At 45.3% G+C, this 14,743-nt stretch overlaps 1 protein-coding gene across 7 annotated transcripts in view; it reads right to left on the minus strand.

The window, feature by feature from the left end:
* Window positions 1–13,700, minus strand: part of PER2 (period circadian regulator 2) — a 63,017-nt gene extending 49,317 nt beyond the window's left edge. For 3 of the 7 annotated variants that reach the window (XM_053311007.1, XM_053311008.1, XM_053311002.1), the window contains exon 1: window positions 13,410–13,700. The gene's annotated coding sequence lies outside the window, so the exon portion shown is untranslated. Of the gene's footprint in view, window positions 1–7,612; window positions 8,886–13,409 lie in introns of all 7 variants that reach the window. The other 4 variants (XM_053311005.1, XM_053311004.1, XM_053311003.1 and 1 more) reach the window with 4 other exon arrangements.
* Window positions 13,701–14,743: the final 1,043 nt, after the last annotated feature.

Consider the following 14,743-nt stretch of genomic DNA (forward strand, 5'->3'; position numbering starts at 1 on the left):
TGTAATCCATTGTCCACTCCATCATCAGCCTTAGGTTGGATCAATCTACACAGCAGGTTCACTTTCTGGATATCACAGTGCAACTAATCTAGCCACTACTCAATACTAGAAACCGAAACCCAATAATCACTACACATGTCTACATGCTTCCACTTATAGACCAGAATGCACCACACAATCCTACCTCCAAGCCCTACAACATAACATTTGTCCTTTTCTTAGAACACTTCAAAGCTGGAAGGTTTACACCAGACATTCTTAGAGTGGAGAACGCAGTTCATAACAACTACTTCTTACAATCAGTGTGAATAATGGTCACAAAACACAATGAACAGTCTGAGGCACCACTATTTTAGTGAACTCTATTTGGATTGTTGGTACCACCATCTGCAATATTCCAAATCTTGTTTAATAATAATGGGCAAACTTGCTGGTATGTTCCTGGACGTTCTTTAATACAAAGATTAGTTACAATTTAAAATTGTCAAATGCACTTGCTGTATTTTTGAAAAGGTTATTTTATCCATTAACAGATCTCCATAATTAGTCAACTTCCAGACTGACATGTACAGCTTAAAAGTCATAACCAAATCTTGAAACAATGAATTGTATAAGAATTAATTGGCCTGTTGCTATGTACTGTAATTACTCAGATACTAGGCCCTTCTGGCAATGGATGTCTACCTATTATAGGTATATGCCATGTATTTACATAATAGTTTATGGACAAAATGTTCCTGGAGAATCAATTATAGGCAAGCCATGTACATTACTATAAAAACTTGCATAAAAACAGTGTATGGCCTCTTTCCCATCTATTTGCCAACCTTTGGGGAAATTGCCGATTGTTTATAACCCTTTGCGACAATAAAGCCCATCAAAAGTAGAGCTGGAAAGTCTGCATCACTATGTCCATATTGGCCCTTCTCTCCCTGGATTCACTAGTACATGATGGAGTTAAAGCCAGCTTCTGTAGCCAGCCATGCCATGCCACATGACCTGTAAGCTCCTGAGACTTCCTCAGTGTGTGAGCTCAAGGAGTGAGAGCCTTGTGTAATGTTGCCACTGAGCAGAGATGGAAAGAGAAAACAGAAACAAGATTTTAAGAAGGAGAGGGGTGCAGGTGCTACAAGTGCAGCAAGCAAGAAACATGGAAAGAGAGACAGGGCTGCAAAGAGGAAAGCAAAACACAGTATGTGCTATGGGGTACAGATAGAAGACTCAGGAGAGTCAAGAGAGAAGGGTTTAGAAATAAACCTGTGGCCGTAGTGGAGAAAGACAGAAGAGAGGAAAGGCAGAGAGGAAAAGGTTGTTAAAGGAGAAAGCAGTTATAAAGTAACACTGAAAAGGTTTTTCCATTGCTAGCATTGTAATTGGGGGCACAGCAAGGTTAGAATGGACCCTGGGACAAAAGTGAAGATGGGTCACTGCCCCCTCCCCTCGGCTGCTTTTTCTTCAGAGAGCCACAAGGGGGGGAATGCAAGGAGCAAGCTGACCCAGTCAGTGCCTCTCCTCTCTCAGGGTCCCAGGGACATTTGTTCCTCTTTGTTCAATCGTAGCTATGACCCCGATTGTAATATGCCCCTCTTTAGTAAAAATGTATCTCAGATATTTGTCTTGCTACAAATATGACCCGTTCTCATAAAAGCAGCATTTCAGTTTCTCAGTAGGTTATCTATGCTGGTAATGTAAAAAGACAAATGAACAAAGTAATACATTAAGAAAAAAGAGGATGAAGTAGCTCATACTCTTAGCAGCATCCTTCCCCTGCCCCAATTGTATTTCAAGCACTTAGCCAAATGTAGGAAAATGAGTTTTCAGAAAAATGTTGAGTGCCCTAAACTAACTACAATATGAGTTGCCAAGCTGACTAAATAGTTTTGTTTATTAAGTACACTGCCTTTATCTTCTGTACTTTACAAATACCTCAGAAATTTTTCCAACAGCCAGCAGTAGTTGAACTAATAACTGAATCCCTAATCACATTTAGAGATTTGCAAATGAATTTAATGCTTTATTTGGAAACCACCACAAGAATACTTGTAGGTTTTGACATGACAACCCAATTATCCAAACGGAACGAGGGTTCCGTTCCTTCAGATTACCGGGGGTAACAAATCTACGGATAATGAAGCATTGAGTCTATGGGATCACAGGGGTTAGGTTCCTAAGCGCAAACCACCCCCCCCAAAAAACCCCACTCAATTACCCCCCCACCACAAAACCAGGACAAATAAAGTGGCCGACCATGCTCCATGGGTCTCCTGGCATACAGTAATCATCTCCCAAAGTCATGGATTTTTTCCAATTGTTTTCATTTTTTGACTAAATGAGCCACAGAAGGGCTCCTGTGCACAAAGTGGCAGCCAGAAATGACCTCCACAGTCATTTCTGGCCTTCTAGGAACCGTGGATATGTGGGTTTTAACCCTTTTGTATCCGTGGATAAGGAGGCTGGGTGTCTCTTTGACACCTGCAGATATGCAAAATCATGAATATCAGTTACATTTATGATGAGGTTTGTTTGTATATTTCTCCTTACATCAGTTAATAATAATTACAAAGAAACGAAGTCACTAGCATCCTAATGAAGCAGGTGTGCTTGACACACCTCTGACAGACACTTCAAACTGCTTTTAAAAAGCACTTGCTAAGGATCAGCAATGCGTTTCTAATCTTGCAGGGCCCTTCTGGAGCACGGGGAGCACTCTGAACTCTAAGGGCTCTGGCACAACAGTGCATGGGGACTGGGGGACTTACAAGAGAGCATGTCATGACACTGCCTTGAAGTGTACCTGCTTCATTATTTGGGATGTTAGTCACTGAAAACTGTAAAAACACTAATTTTAGCATGCCTAAAGAGCATGCTTCTTAGGGATAGTCTCCTGGAAAAAAGGCATTTTAGGAGCTGGGTACCTTAAGGATTGCCTTCTCCTGCATGTGCTTTCCGAGACTTCTGAGTATGTTTTTAAAAAATCATATGTGTGTCAAGCATCAACGAGGAGCAAGGCTTTTTTTGGATCCAAGTTTCATACAATATTTCAGACTACAATCCTATGCACTGCTAGAGAATAAGCCCAATTGGACACAATGGAAGAAACATACATAGATTTGCACTGTATGGCTGATTAAATGTCATTGACCTCAGTGGAAGTTGAGCAGACTAATTGCATGCACGACTGCAGCCTTATGATTGTGCTATAGCATATCCTTGCACTATTATTGGAAGTAAACTCCACTGAACTTGAGATAATTCATTACATACATACTCAGGATGGGAGTAAGAATCTGGCCTTATTTCAAAGCCCTCTAGAAATTATATAGCGGCAGGGAGTGGTATCTATAAAATAAAATAAAAAAGAGGCAGGCAGGTCCTTCCTGCTCCTCACATAAGCTCCCCCCCCCCCCGGCTACCCCATCGCGGTATTATAGTGCTTCAAAGTTAATTTAAAAGCAGCAGCCATGCTGCTGTCCTCTTCAAAATGTCGCCCCATGCTGGTGAGATGCTGCTCCCAGCAGTCCTCACATGGCATTGGCACACAAATGACACGGATGCCATTTTAAGCTAACTTTAAAGCATGACAGTGCCGTGATGGGGCAACAGTGGCAGCTCACGGAGGAGCAGGTAGGACTTGCTTCACTCCTTTTAAAGGTACCCCTTTGCCCCACTCAGATATGTTTCGGCTGCAGGAGTTAAAATCATTTCGGCGCCTCTCCAAAGAGGTGCCGAAATGATTCTGGCACATCCCTAGAAAGGGGGAGTTGCTGAAGGGCTCCCATTATCCCCCTGAAATCATCCCCCTTGAAGCGCACACGCTTCAGCAGCCAGATTCAATAAATACGAAGTTTGTATACAAACTTGTGATTGTCATAAGGATGTATGGTCAATGTGGCTCTGGAGTATGAGAAAAAGAAACAGAGTAATGAAAATACTGTAAAAAGGGGACCACCCCCTTTTTTCTCTATGAATCAAGGAGGGCAGGAAGTAGATACCATTGTGTGTACACAGGCAATCCCACAAGGACACCTAAATATATAAAAGGAAACTTGCAGATACAAAACCATCATAAAGGAATTTCCTCCTCTCACCACAGGGTGACTTCCAGTGCTTACAATTGATGTTCTTCTTGAAGTGCACATTCTCCTCTCAGGCTATGAAGAACAGCAGCAATGAAGACGATCTCACATGTTGCAAGTCCTCACTCCCTTTCCCCACAAGACACGAAAAAGCACTATGTTCCCTTTACTCTGAGGCATGTTAGCAACAGCAGGCAAAAAGAATGAAAGGCTAATCTAGTGCATGTAGGGGGAAGAGCTGGAATCTACTACTAAGAAAGTGGAGGGGGTGTGAATCTAGGAAGAGAAGTACAGACAGGAGGTCCCACCTTCAAGGTTGGGCTTATTTAACATTGAAAGCCGCACAGAAAGTTTTTGCCAACACTTTTTCAGACTTACCTCAAACTGTACAAGATTCTCATTCTTTACACAAATGCTTGCAAGGTCACAAGAGTGCAAGGTAAGTTCTGAGCTGCAGAACTGCTTACTTTTAAAGACGTCACTATATAGAACATATTTCATCAATATTTCTAATGTAACTTCATAGTTAAGTCACTGGGTTGAAATGAACTAGTAAACAACATTGTTTTGCATCTTTACTAACATCCAAGCCCAGTTGCAAATGGGTCCATGGGTGGAGTTTTGAAGTGAATATGCAATGTATAGAGGTATCCTGAGTGTGCACATCAATTTCTGTTCTTCAAGTAAGATATTGAGGCTGTTCTCATGACTAGCCTAACCCTGCCTGGGCTGCCCGTTAGGCTGCCGGTGAAAAGTGGCTCACCCAACCCCCTTAACAAACCTGGCTTTTAGCCTAGGTTAAGGGTGCTCTTGCAGGCTTGTAAGGCTACTGGATAGCATGTGACTCCTTAGGATCAGAGACAGGTGCATGGAGTGCATGCCTGAGGTGGGAATCCCCAGTTGACGGATGCTTCCACCCTGCTCCATGCTTCATGGAGCAGTGCTGCCTGTGTGGGTGCACAGGCGGTGCACAGAAGAGGACCTGCTTGGTCATCTGGGGGGAAGGTAAGGTGAATGAGGCCTTCTCCATGAGCACTCCCTGGAGCAATCGTGTGAATCGCCCCACAATGTAGCATTTTACATATTTGCTTGCCTGTTTGAAATAAGTGCAGTCATAGTGCTGCAACTCCTCCTTGAAGTGCAGAATGATATCCTGAACATTCACACCAAATACAAATCTTATAACTCAATCATAGGAAATATCACAATACGTTTTCCCCTGTGCTGGAGCTCCTCATTAACAGGTTGTGAAGTGAGCTTGCTCAAGACAGGACTGGAAGTTGTAAAGGCTTGCTTCCTGCTGCTGGAGGGCACCCAATCCCAGGTCCAGTCCCATATGCCCGAACTTGCAGGACATAGAAAAAAGTTCTTCAGCATCAGGATGGGAAGGGAGCTGCCTTAGGATTTAATTTCATTATTCCAAATTCCAAATGTTTTTGCTTTAAACAATTTGCTGCATTCAGCCATTCTTATCCTGTTTTACTTTTCCACTTTATTTGGCTCATTCTGCCTGGCCCTAGCCTCCTCATGGAGTATGTCCATGCGGAGGATCTTCTCAGAGGATCCCTCTCTGAGGGTCCCCAACTGAACCATAAAGTTGAATCAGGAGGGAAATCCCCCTTAAGAGCAAGGTTGGCTTCTCCCCTCCGGCCACAGCCAGTTTCTGCCACTTCGGCAGAGGTCCCTATGGAACCCACACCGGCTCCAAAAAAGGCAGCAAAAGAGACCAAGCACCTTAAGGTGCAAATGAAGCAAGCAAAAAAGAAGACCACCCAGGGGATGGTTAGTAAACATTTGCTTATCAAAGATGTTTGCCACAAAACCAAACCGTGGCACAAGGGAGCCTCGCTGGAACAGAGAGCAAAAAAAGTTGACGGGTGAAAGACTGGCATCTTTGCCGCTTGCTGCAGTGGCAGTGGGTGTAGTAGGGAACCGGCTGGCCTGCACAGTTCCCCCACCACATATCTCACCCGATGACTCCGGCCCCAGTTTTGTTGGTCTCAACAGCCAGGTCTCCGCTGCTGGTGCGCCCAGCCGTGCTTTCGGGCAAGCAGGCAGTGCCTGCAGCTCCAGCTAAGAACCCAGGCCAGCCAGCCAAAGGCCCATCTGGTGTGACTCCCGGCCTCCCAATGCCAGTGAATACTGCAGTGCCCCAGGAGCCGGCTCCCTCTATCCCGCACCGCCCCCCCCCCCGGCCGATGTGGCAGGGTGGCTGAGGGATTTCTTCGTCAGGGAATGCCTTCCTTTGCAGAAAGCCCCTCTCCCGGCAATTCCTTCCCAACCAAAGGCTCCGCCCTTGCATCCTCACAGGCTCAAGTGCCCTGGAGTACTCTTGTCATCATCCTCGCCAGATACTAGCCCAAGAAGGGTGGCCATTCCACCAACAGAGCAGGGTAGGTTTGCACCAAGGAAGCTGGGGCACAGGTGCAAGAGGCAAGCTTACCAATCTTCATCTTCTGACTCCTCACCCCCTAAACATCCTAATAAGCAGTTGACATATAACCTGTAGTACCTCCTGGCTTACACCATGCTACCTGTGCCTGCATTGCCTTCTCCTGTGTCACCTCTGCCTGCTTTACCATTCCCTAACCCTCCTGTGTTACCCATGCCTGCCCCTCACACGGTGGTACCACCTGCATTGTCTGTACCTCCTCCTGTCCCACCCAGACATGCTTCTGACTCAGCCCCAGACTCTCCCAGGCCCTTCCAGCCTATAGAATCCAACAAAGAGGAGGGTGAATTGTTTGGGGAAGAAATAGCACAGCAGGCACCCATTTCGGCTGACTGAGGTCCTACTCTCTAAAGCGAAGAGAGCTATTAATGATGTGGCCCCTACAGAGATTGCACAAAGCTCATCAGATATAGATCAAAATGTTTTTCCCCATTATCTTCCTCAACTACTTCCATGGTGTAGTAGTAGTTTCCTTCTCTTTTCTGTAAGGTCATGGTGGCTGAGTGGCAGCAACCCACTTCTTCCAAACCAGTGGTCAGTTACCCTAGAAAGCATTATACCCTCAATCAACAGGTTAGTTCTCTACTTGCCATTCCCCACATTGATGTGCTGGTGGCACAAATGGTACCTTGCGCTATCCTAAATACAGAAGGCCAGAAGAAACTAAAATTCTTGGGAAACAGGAAATGTGATTTCCTCCTCAGAAAGGTGCATGAAGCTTCAGCAACAGTAATCAAGGCAGCCACCACCAATTCCATCTTTTCATGTGCTTCCATACTTTGGGCAAAGGGATTCATAGCCCTTGTTCCACCAGAAAATGTCAAACTCCGGCAGGGCATCAGTAAGATGGCCAAGGTGTGAGCATTAATGGGTGACTCCGGCCTTGATTGTCTTCAACATGTTTCCAGGGCTATGGTGGCGGGGACTGCTGCATGGAGGTCCCTATGGCTAAAGACTTGGCAGATGGACACTAAGTCCAAAATGGCTCTTACTTCCTCTCCCTTTGTAGATGCCAACCTGTTCAGCCCAGCCTTGGAAAAGATGTTAGTAGAGACCAAAGATAAGAAACAGACCATGCCCTCACCGTTGAGAGATTTTTGTAGGTCCTTTCGCTCCTACTCCTCTTGCTTTCGCCCCACAGCCAGTTCCAAGGTAATGTATTTATTTTTATTATTTTATTTATTTAACACATTTGTATACGGCCCAAAATGCAGGTCTCTGGGTGGTTTACAACAAAACAATAAAAACAACAGATAAAAAGATTAACACATTAAAACAGTTAAAATTTAAAATGTTAAAACTATTAAAAACACAATTAAAACAATCTCTAATTAAAAGCCTGGGTGAACAACTGCATCTTGATTGCCTTTTAAAAAGTTGTAAGAGATGGGGAGGCTCTTATTTCAGCAGGAAGTGTGTTCCAAAGCCTCAGGGCAGCAGTGGAGAAGGTCCGTCTCTGAGTAGCCACCATCTCTGAGTAGCCAGTGGCAACTGCAGACGAACCTCTCCAGATGATCTCAATGGGCTGCGTAGTTCATAGCGAAGAAGACGTTCTCTTAAATACCCAGGGCCCAAGCTGATTAGGGCTTAATAGGTTATAACCAAAACCTTGTATTTTGCCTGGAAACTTATTAGCAACCAGTGTAATCTTTTAAGACTCTCTAATGCAGCCAATCAGGCCAGAGACTTCCGCAGCAACAACTTCAAGAGTTCTGGGCAATTACAGGGGAGGCAGCATTATAGAAGCCCCTGCAAGGTTGCAAGGATCCAGGGCCTTCAACACCAAATCTCAAATCCCCCCAAAGCAATGACTCAGATCCAATCGGGGGCAGGCTTCTAGACTTCACTCCCACCTGGATGTCCACCATCCAGGATCGCTGGTTACTCCCTAGACCGCAAAAGCAGCAATCCACCCAAGTTTTTCCCAACATCCCTCAAGATGAACAATCCAGAGAAACACTGGAGGATGGAGCAGGCCATTTGTCATCTTCAACAGATACGGGCGATCAAACTAGTGCCCTCGATAGACATATGTCACAGTGTTCACTCACTGTTATTTCTTGTTCCCAAAATGTATGGTTCGGTGGTGTTAGATCTCAAATGCCTCAACAAGTACATAAACAAGTAGTTTGGAATGGAATCCCTGCGTACCACCAAGGAGACAATCCATCAAGGGGACCTTTTGGCTTCAGTGGACTTATCCAAGGCTTATCTGCACATTCCCATCTCTCTATGTGCAGGAGTTGTGTATTTTCCAACCCGACATAGTGGTCCTGAAGTTAGATTCCACCTTCATCCCAAAGGGTGAACACAGCGTTCCATCCTTCCCAAGACGTCATTCTCCCTTCTTTCTGCCCCTCACCATAAAGAAAAGATACAGCATAAACTTGATGTATGGCATGCCCTCTGAATTTATCTCAGACACACAGATACCATACGCAAGTCTGAGTTGCTTTTCATGTCCTTCCAGCCTTCTTTCTTAGGTCGGAAAGTTTCGAAAGCCCCTCTCTCTAGATGGATTAGATCCTGCATCACCACATACTCAGATCCTGCCAATAACAGGAGGCATCACGGCACATGCTACATGCAGTGCAGCAGCCTTCTCAGCTCACGCACCCCTTCTTTATATTTGTAAGGCAGCAACATGGTAGTTTATCACCCCTTTCATCCGCCATTCCTGTTTTCCTGCTTTCATCCGCCATTACAAGACAGAATCCTTCTCAGTCAACCTGGCAGCCTTCGGCTTAGGGTGCTCCAGCAAGTGGTATATTACATCCTCCCTCCCTATGTATCTTCCACTGGGGTACGTCCTGTTAATGAGGAATTCCAGCACAGGAGGAAAAGGAACACTAGTTTTTATCACAAAGGGTTCTTTTTCTCAGTGTCTTGGAGCTCCTTATGCCCACCCAGATGTACTTTTTGCTGTAATTTGTTTCTGGGGAGGGGATATGACTCTTGATTTTGGGTGGAGCCAGCTCCTAGGACACCTGGAGTGAGGTTCACCTTTATGTGTTTGCTTGTTCTACTGCCTTTGTCCATTTTATCTCCAATTCTACTAGGTTGTTTTTATTTCCTATAATACTGCCTTCTAGCCTATTCATTCATTTTACAATGCAGTTCTTTGCTACAGTACCAGAACTGGGATTGGGTGCCCTCCAGTGGCAAGAAGCAAGCCTTTACAACATCCAACTTCTTGAGGAGCTCCAGAGAGAGAAGGAACCCTTCATGGTATGAACCAATGTTCCTTTCTATTTTAAAATTTAAAACTTTAAAAAATGGACACAGGGATTGAGCTAGGATGCAAACTTGAAACACAGCATTGTTCCAAAAACTCAAAGTTCAATGAATTATGCAAACACCTTGTGAATGAACAACTTTAGCCAAAGACCTCACTTCACTCAGCCTATCCTGTAGATATTAGTCTACATACTGATCATACCTGACTATTGTCCACTGTGGCTGCAGTTGGTTCGAACTGTAGTCTAAAAACAGCTGATGGGCTGAAATTGTGTAGCCCTAGTCTATAACAAAGCTGAATTAGAACACTACCACAAATTCTTCAAATATCAAACTTATGGAAAAGCATATGGTCCATGTGTTACTGTGTGAATAAATAAATTCTACTTTGTTTTACTGGTTTATTTAACCAGTGGGGGGGAGGGAGATTCTCCACCACCCCCTGGGGCAGGGGAGGGGGGGAAAAGTCACAAGGCATTTCTACCCTTGTGAAAACTAAAACAGTAAGGGGACAGTTCTGTTCTTCTTTGACAAAAGAACATTTTAATCTAACAGCCTGGCATAGTAAGAAACTGCTAGTGTATATACAATGAAAAAAAATAATTGAAAAACAAACCCAAAAATTTGTTGTGCAAGCACATGTATGTTCTGTAGCTTAGGAGCCACTTCAGTGGTGTGCGATTCCACAGTGCAGAATATGCATGTGAATAGTGTGACCCGGTGGATGAGACAATTATGTGGGTCTTGCCTACAGAATCAGCCTCTGGTGGTACCAATTCCATAAGAAAGACCCATGTGATCAGTCCTGTGCAGCTCATCACATTATTGACATGTGCACTCACAAGTGTGAGAATACACCAAGCTCAAGTGGCTCCCACACTCCAGGACAAGCATGTGAACGGAGTCCAAATCAGTCTTTCTGAGGGCATATTTGTAGAGCACAATACAACTGGCCAAGCTGAGTCCAGGATTCAAAATTCTGCAGGGTTGGAGAAGCTAAGAGAAATAAAGGAAAGAACTGCTAACAAAAATAGCATTCTAGTTCTATATTTCCCTTACTACTACAAAAGCTTTAAGAATGCAATTCCTGTTTTTCATATAAAGCAGCATGGCACTTGCTCATAGCACCTGAAAGAATTCCAGGCCACAAGCACAATTATATAATTCAGTGTGTCACAGTCACAAACAGTATCAACTTCTGCTAAGAATGACGCATCCAGTTTCAGCTACTAATCTTAACTCCACCTATCAACAGTGAAAAATAAAGTAAAATTATGAAATAATCATGACGTCTACAATCCTATAAGCATTTGTGAGTAAGCCCCCACTGAACACAGTTGAATTTGCTTCTGAGTAAACCTGCAAGTGTCTGGGCTTCAATAATCCTCTCATCACCAGGAAAGCCTGATGTAGGCATTTACTTTGAAATTAAGTCCCGCCCCCCCGCCAAGTTTCAACCAATTACAAATAAGAAATCTTAGCAATTTATTTTTTAAAAAACATACTATATACTGTTGGTTTCCCCTCCATCTCCTTTAAAAATATTGTTTAGAGATTTTCTACTATGTTATTTAGGCTGTTGTAGCACCATTCTAAGCTATAATGATTAATATTAAGCATTTGATGCATTGTTTTTATGAAAGCTGGTTGGCTATTTTAGTCCCAGAGAAAGAAAAACACTGTAGAAACTTTTGCAATGTTATAATATATATTTAACAGCTCTTTCAGGATGCTTTAAACTGCAAGTATCTTAAAAGGTGAGAGACATGTCAACATTTAACATCCTAGCAAGTTTTTGAACAAAGTTTGTAACTAAGGCCCTGGCAACCATAACTCATGCCGTCACCTCTCAGTTGGACTATTGCAATGCGCTCTATCTGGGGTTGCCTTTGAAGACGACTCAGAAGCTTCAACTGGCTCAAAATGCCATAGCCTGGCTACTTATGAGCAGCAGAAAATATGATCATGTTTGACCTTTGTTGAGGTCACTAGATTGGCTGCCATTTCACTTCCGGGTCCAATTCAAAGTGCTAGTTACCACCTATAAAACCCTTCAGGGTTTGGCACCTGTGTACCTTCAGAACTGCCTCCCCTGTCCAACTTTGACCCACCTTGTGAGGTCATATCAGGTGGGCCTTCTCAGAGTTCTGGGCCCAGCGGAAGTACATGGGGCCCACGCTCGTGGGAGGGCCTTCTCTGTTGCAGCCCCCTCCTTATGGAACACCTTGCCTCCTGAGATTCATAATATCCCCTCCCTTCTGTTCTTTAAGAAGCTTCTAAAAACTTATTTATTTTGCCAGGCATTTAGTTTTTAGTGTGGGGTCCACCCCGTCTTCATTGTTTTAATTTATGTAAACTGCCTCGAGTCTAAGGAAGTCAAGCAGTCAATAAGTTTACTAAAAAAATCAAATAAATAAAATTAAATAAGAAGATAGATAACTTAGCAGCTCTAGTAACTACTAATGATTTGACTACAGACAGCCATGCCTGTGAAGAGAATACCATGTATGCCACTCCAAGCTCCCTAGAGAAATAATAAGATATATACTGCTATATGATATAACACTAATTTGGTATCATAAGAAACCACAAAATATACTATACAACCTGGTTTAACTTTTACTATTTAACCTACAAAGGTGCTTGTAGAACATCAGCAAACTCTTGTATAACCATAAGCCTATGGACTGATTATGGAACACACAACTAATCGATGTTACATCACCATACAGTTCTGCAAATTAGAAGTACAATGCACTTGGGAGGCCCAGCACAAAACTAACAAGACACACAGCCAGTTAACAGGGAAAGCTGAGAGCAGTTAGATTTAAGATCACAGAAAATACAGGTGCAGCACTAAGCGCAAACAAACCATTATTCTACCCGGCCACCTAAAGCCCGGCTGAAAGGATTAGAGCAAGCCAGCCACCTGGCAAGCCCTGTACCTAGGAGCTCGCCCCCGCCCTCCACAGCGTGCAGAACCGTCAACAGACTAGCCCATGTTCATGTGGCCACTAGTAGCTGCCGGTTTAAAACAGGGATTCTCAACGTTGGGTCCCCAGATATTATTGGACTTCAACTCCCATAATCCCCAGCCCCAGTGACCTTTGGTTGGGGATTATGGGAACTGAAGTCCAATAACATCTGGGAACCCAACGTTGAGAATCCCTGGTTTAAAAGACCACACGGAAATTAGTCCAGTGACCCAGCCAGCGCTGGTGGGAGTGCGATGAGCCAGACTCCGTTGCTTATCCATGCCCTCTCTCTCATTCACTTACACGCCCCAGCCCGCCACGGTGTGCTACTTCGCTACGCCACCCGTCCCTTTCTCACGAGCCTCTAAGCACCCGCATGGGTCAAGCAGCGCCCTCCCTCCAGACAGCTTCTTTCCGATCACCTCTGCACTCAACACTCATTTTTATTACGAATCCATATCGAGGAGGACGAGGACGACGTCTAGCACCGGCAATGTGAGCGTATGGCCAGCGTCCCGGCGGCTGGGCTTACTGCCGTGCTGCAGTCTATACAGCCACCCCGCCAAGCCTGTCAGGGCACAGCCAGCGCCCCCCACCCACCCCCTCTCCCTCTCCCTCTCCCTCTCCCTCCTGCCCGGCGCAAGGCGTCCCCCGCTGCCCGCCGCTTACCTCACCCTGGGGCAGGAGGAGCGCAGAGGGGTTCCTTCCAGGCCCCCCCTCTTTTCCGCCCACGTCCCCAGACAGCCACCCTAGGACTTTCTAACACGGGCGCCGGGAGCCAGCAGCGACTGCCCCGGCTGCGGACGCCGCATGTTATACAACCACTTGCGTTGTCTTCCCGGGGGCTGCCTCCCCACCGAGGCTGGGGGCGCGGGGCGGGAGGAGGAGGAGGGCGGCGAAGCCGACACGCCCCCTCCCCCTTGTCGCTCTTTCACCCAACTCCTGCTTCAGACCGTCAGAAACGTGATCCTGCCCGAAGAGCCCCGCCTCTGGTCGGCGGCGATTGGGCGAGTGCGAACCGCATCGGCAGGAAGAGTGGGCGGGGATACGGCTCGGGAGGCCCCCATTGGGCGCTCTGGATGCCGCTCACGTTGCATAAGTCTCACGTGTGACTCCACGTTCCCTTGACGGTGGACTGGCTCTAGCGGCAGAGGGGGCCTCCGTCTCCTCCTTTCCTCGTTCGCGCGGTGCCCCGCCCTCGCCTATACACTTTGGGAAGGTGCCGCTTCCATCCTTACCCACTCCAGGGATGGAAGGAAGGGAAGGGAAGGGAAGGGAAGGGGTGTGGGGTAAGCATACCAAAGCAATCTGCGTCAGAGCCTGGAAGGGCTGAGGTAGAGACAGTCTCTCCTCGCCCGCTCGGAGTAGGAGTGATGACTTTGAATGACGAGCAGTCGAAAGCTTTTCCGAGCGGACTTTGGTTCTCTCGTGTTCTGGGTGAGAGAGGAGGCGGCTGCAGAGGCGTATCTAGGGGAAATAGTGCCTAGGGCAAGCACTGAAATTGCACCCCCTGTCCAAACATCTGACACCCATCTTTCAGATAACTTTACCATAATAACAGCTCAAAAATACAAGTCAAGCTTGTTAATCTTTTAATATTTCAAAAACTATTTAGCAGTGGACGTAGGCAGACCAGAAAATGCTGGAAAACTACAAATTTCAGTATGCTGGGGCTCATGCAATACCCAAAAACTATGTGGAGGTATACTTGGAAAACTAAACAGAAGTGTCTGTCTAATTCTCTACTATGCATTGTTGCATCACTATTACATAAGTTTTAAAAATAAATGGAGAATTTGACTTTTCCCAGATACTCTGAAAATAATTAAAGGATATGCAGAGTAAACTGTGTCACTGCTTGGAATATATTCTAGTATTTCAGGAAAGACAGTGAAAATGAGAGAAAGAGAGCAAGAAACTCCCAGTGGGCCTTAATACTAAGGATTTCACACTGATTCAAAGACAAACTCACCATTAAAAGCCATATTATTAAGACATCACAT

Source organism: Hemicordylus capensis, chromosome 3 (genome assembly GCF_027244095.1).
Source record: "Hemicordylus capensis ecotype Gifberg chromosome 3, rHemCap1.1.pri, whole genome shotgun sequence".
Classification (NCBI taxonomy): Eukaryota; Metazoa; Chordata; class Lepidosauria; order Squamata; family Cordylidae; genus Hemicordylus; species Hemicordylus capensis.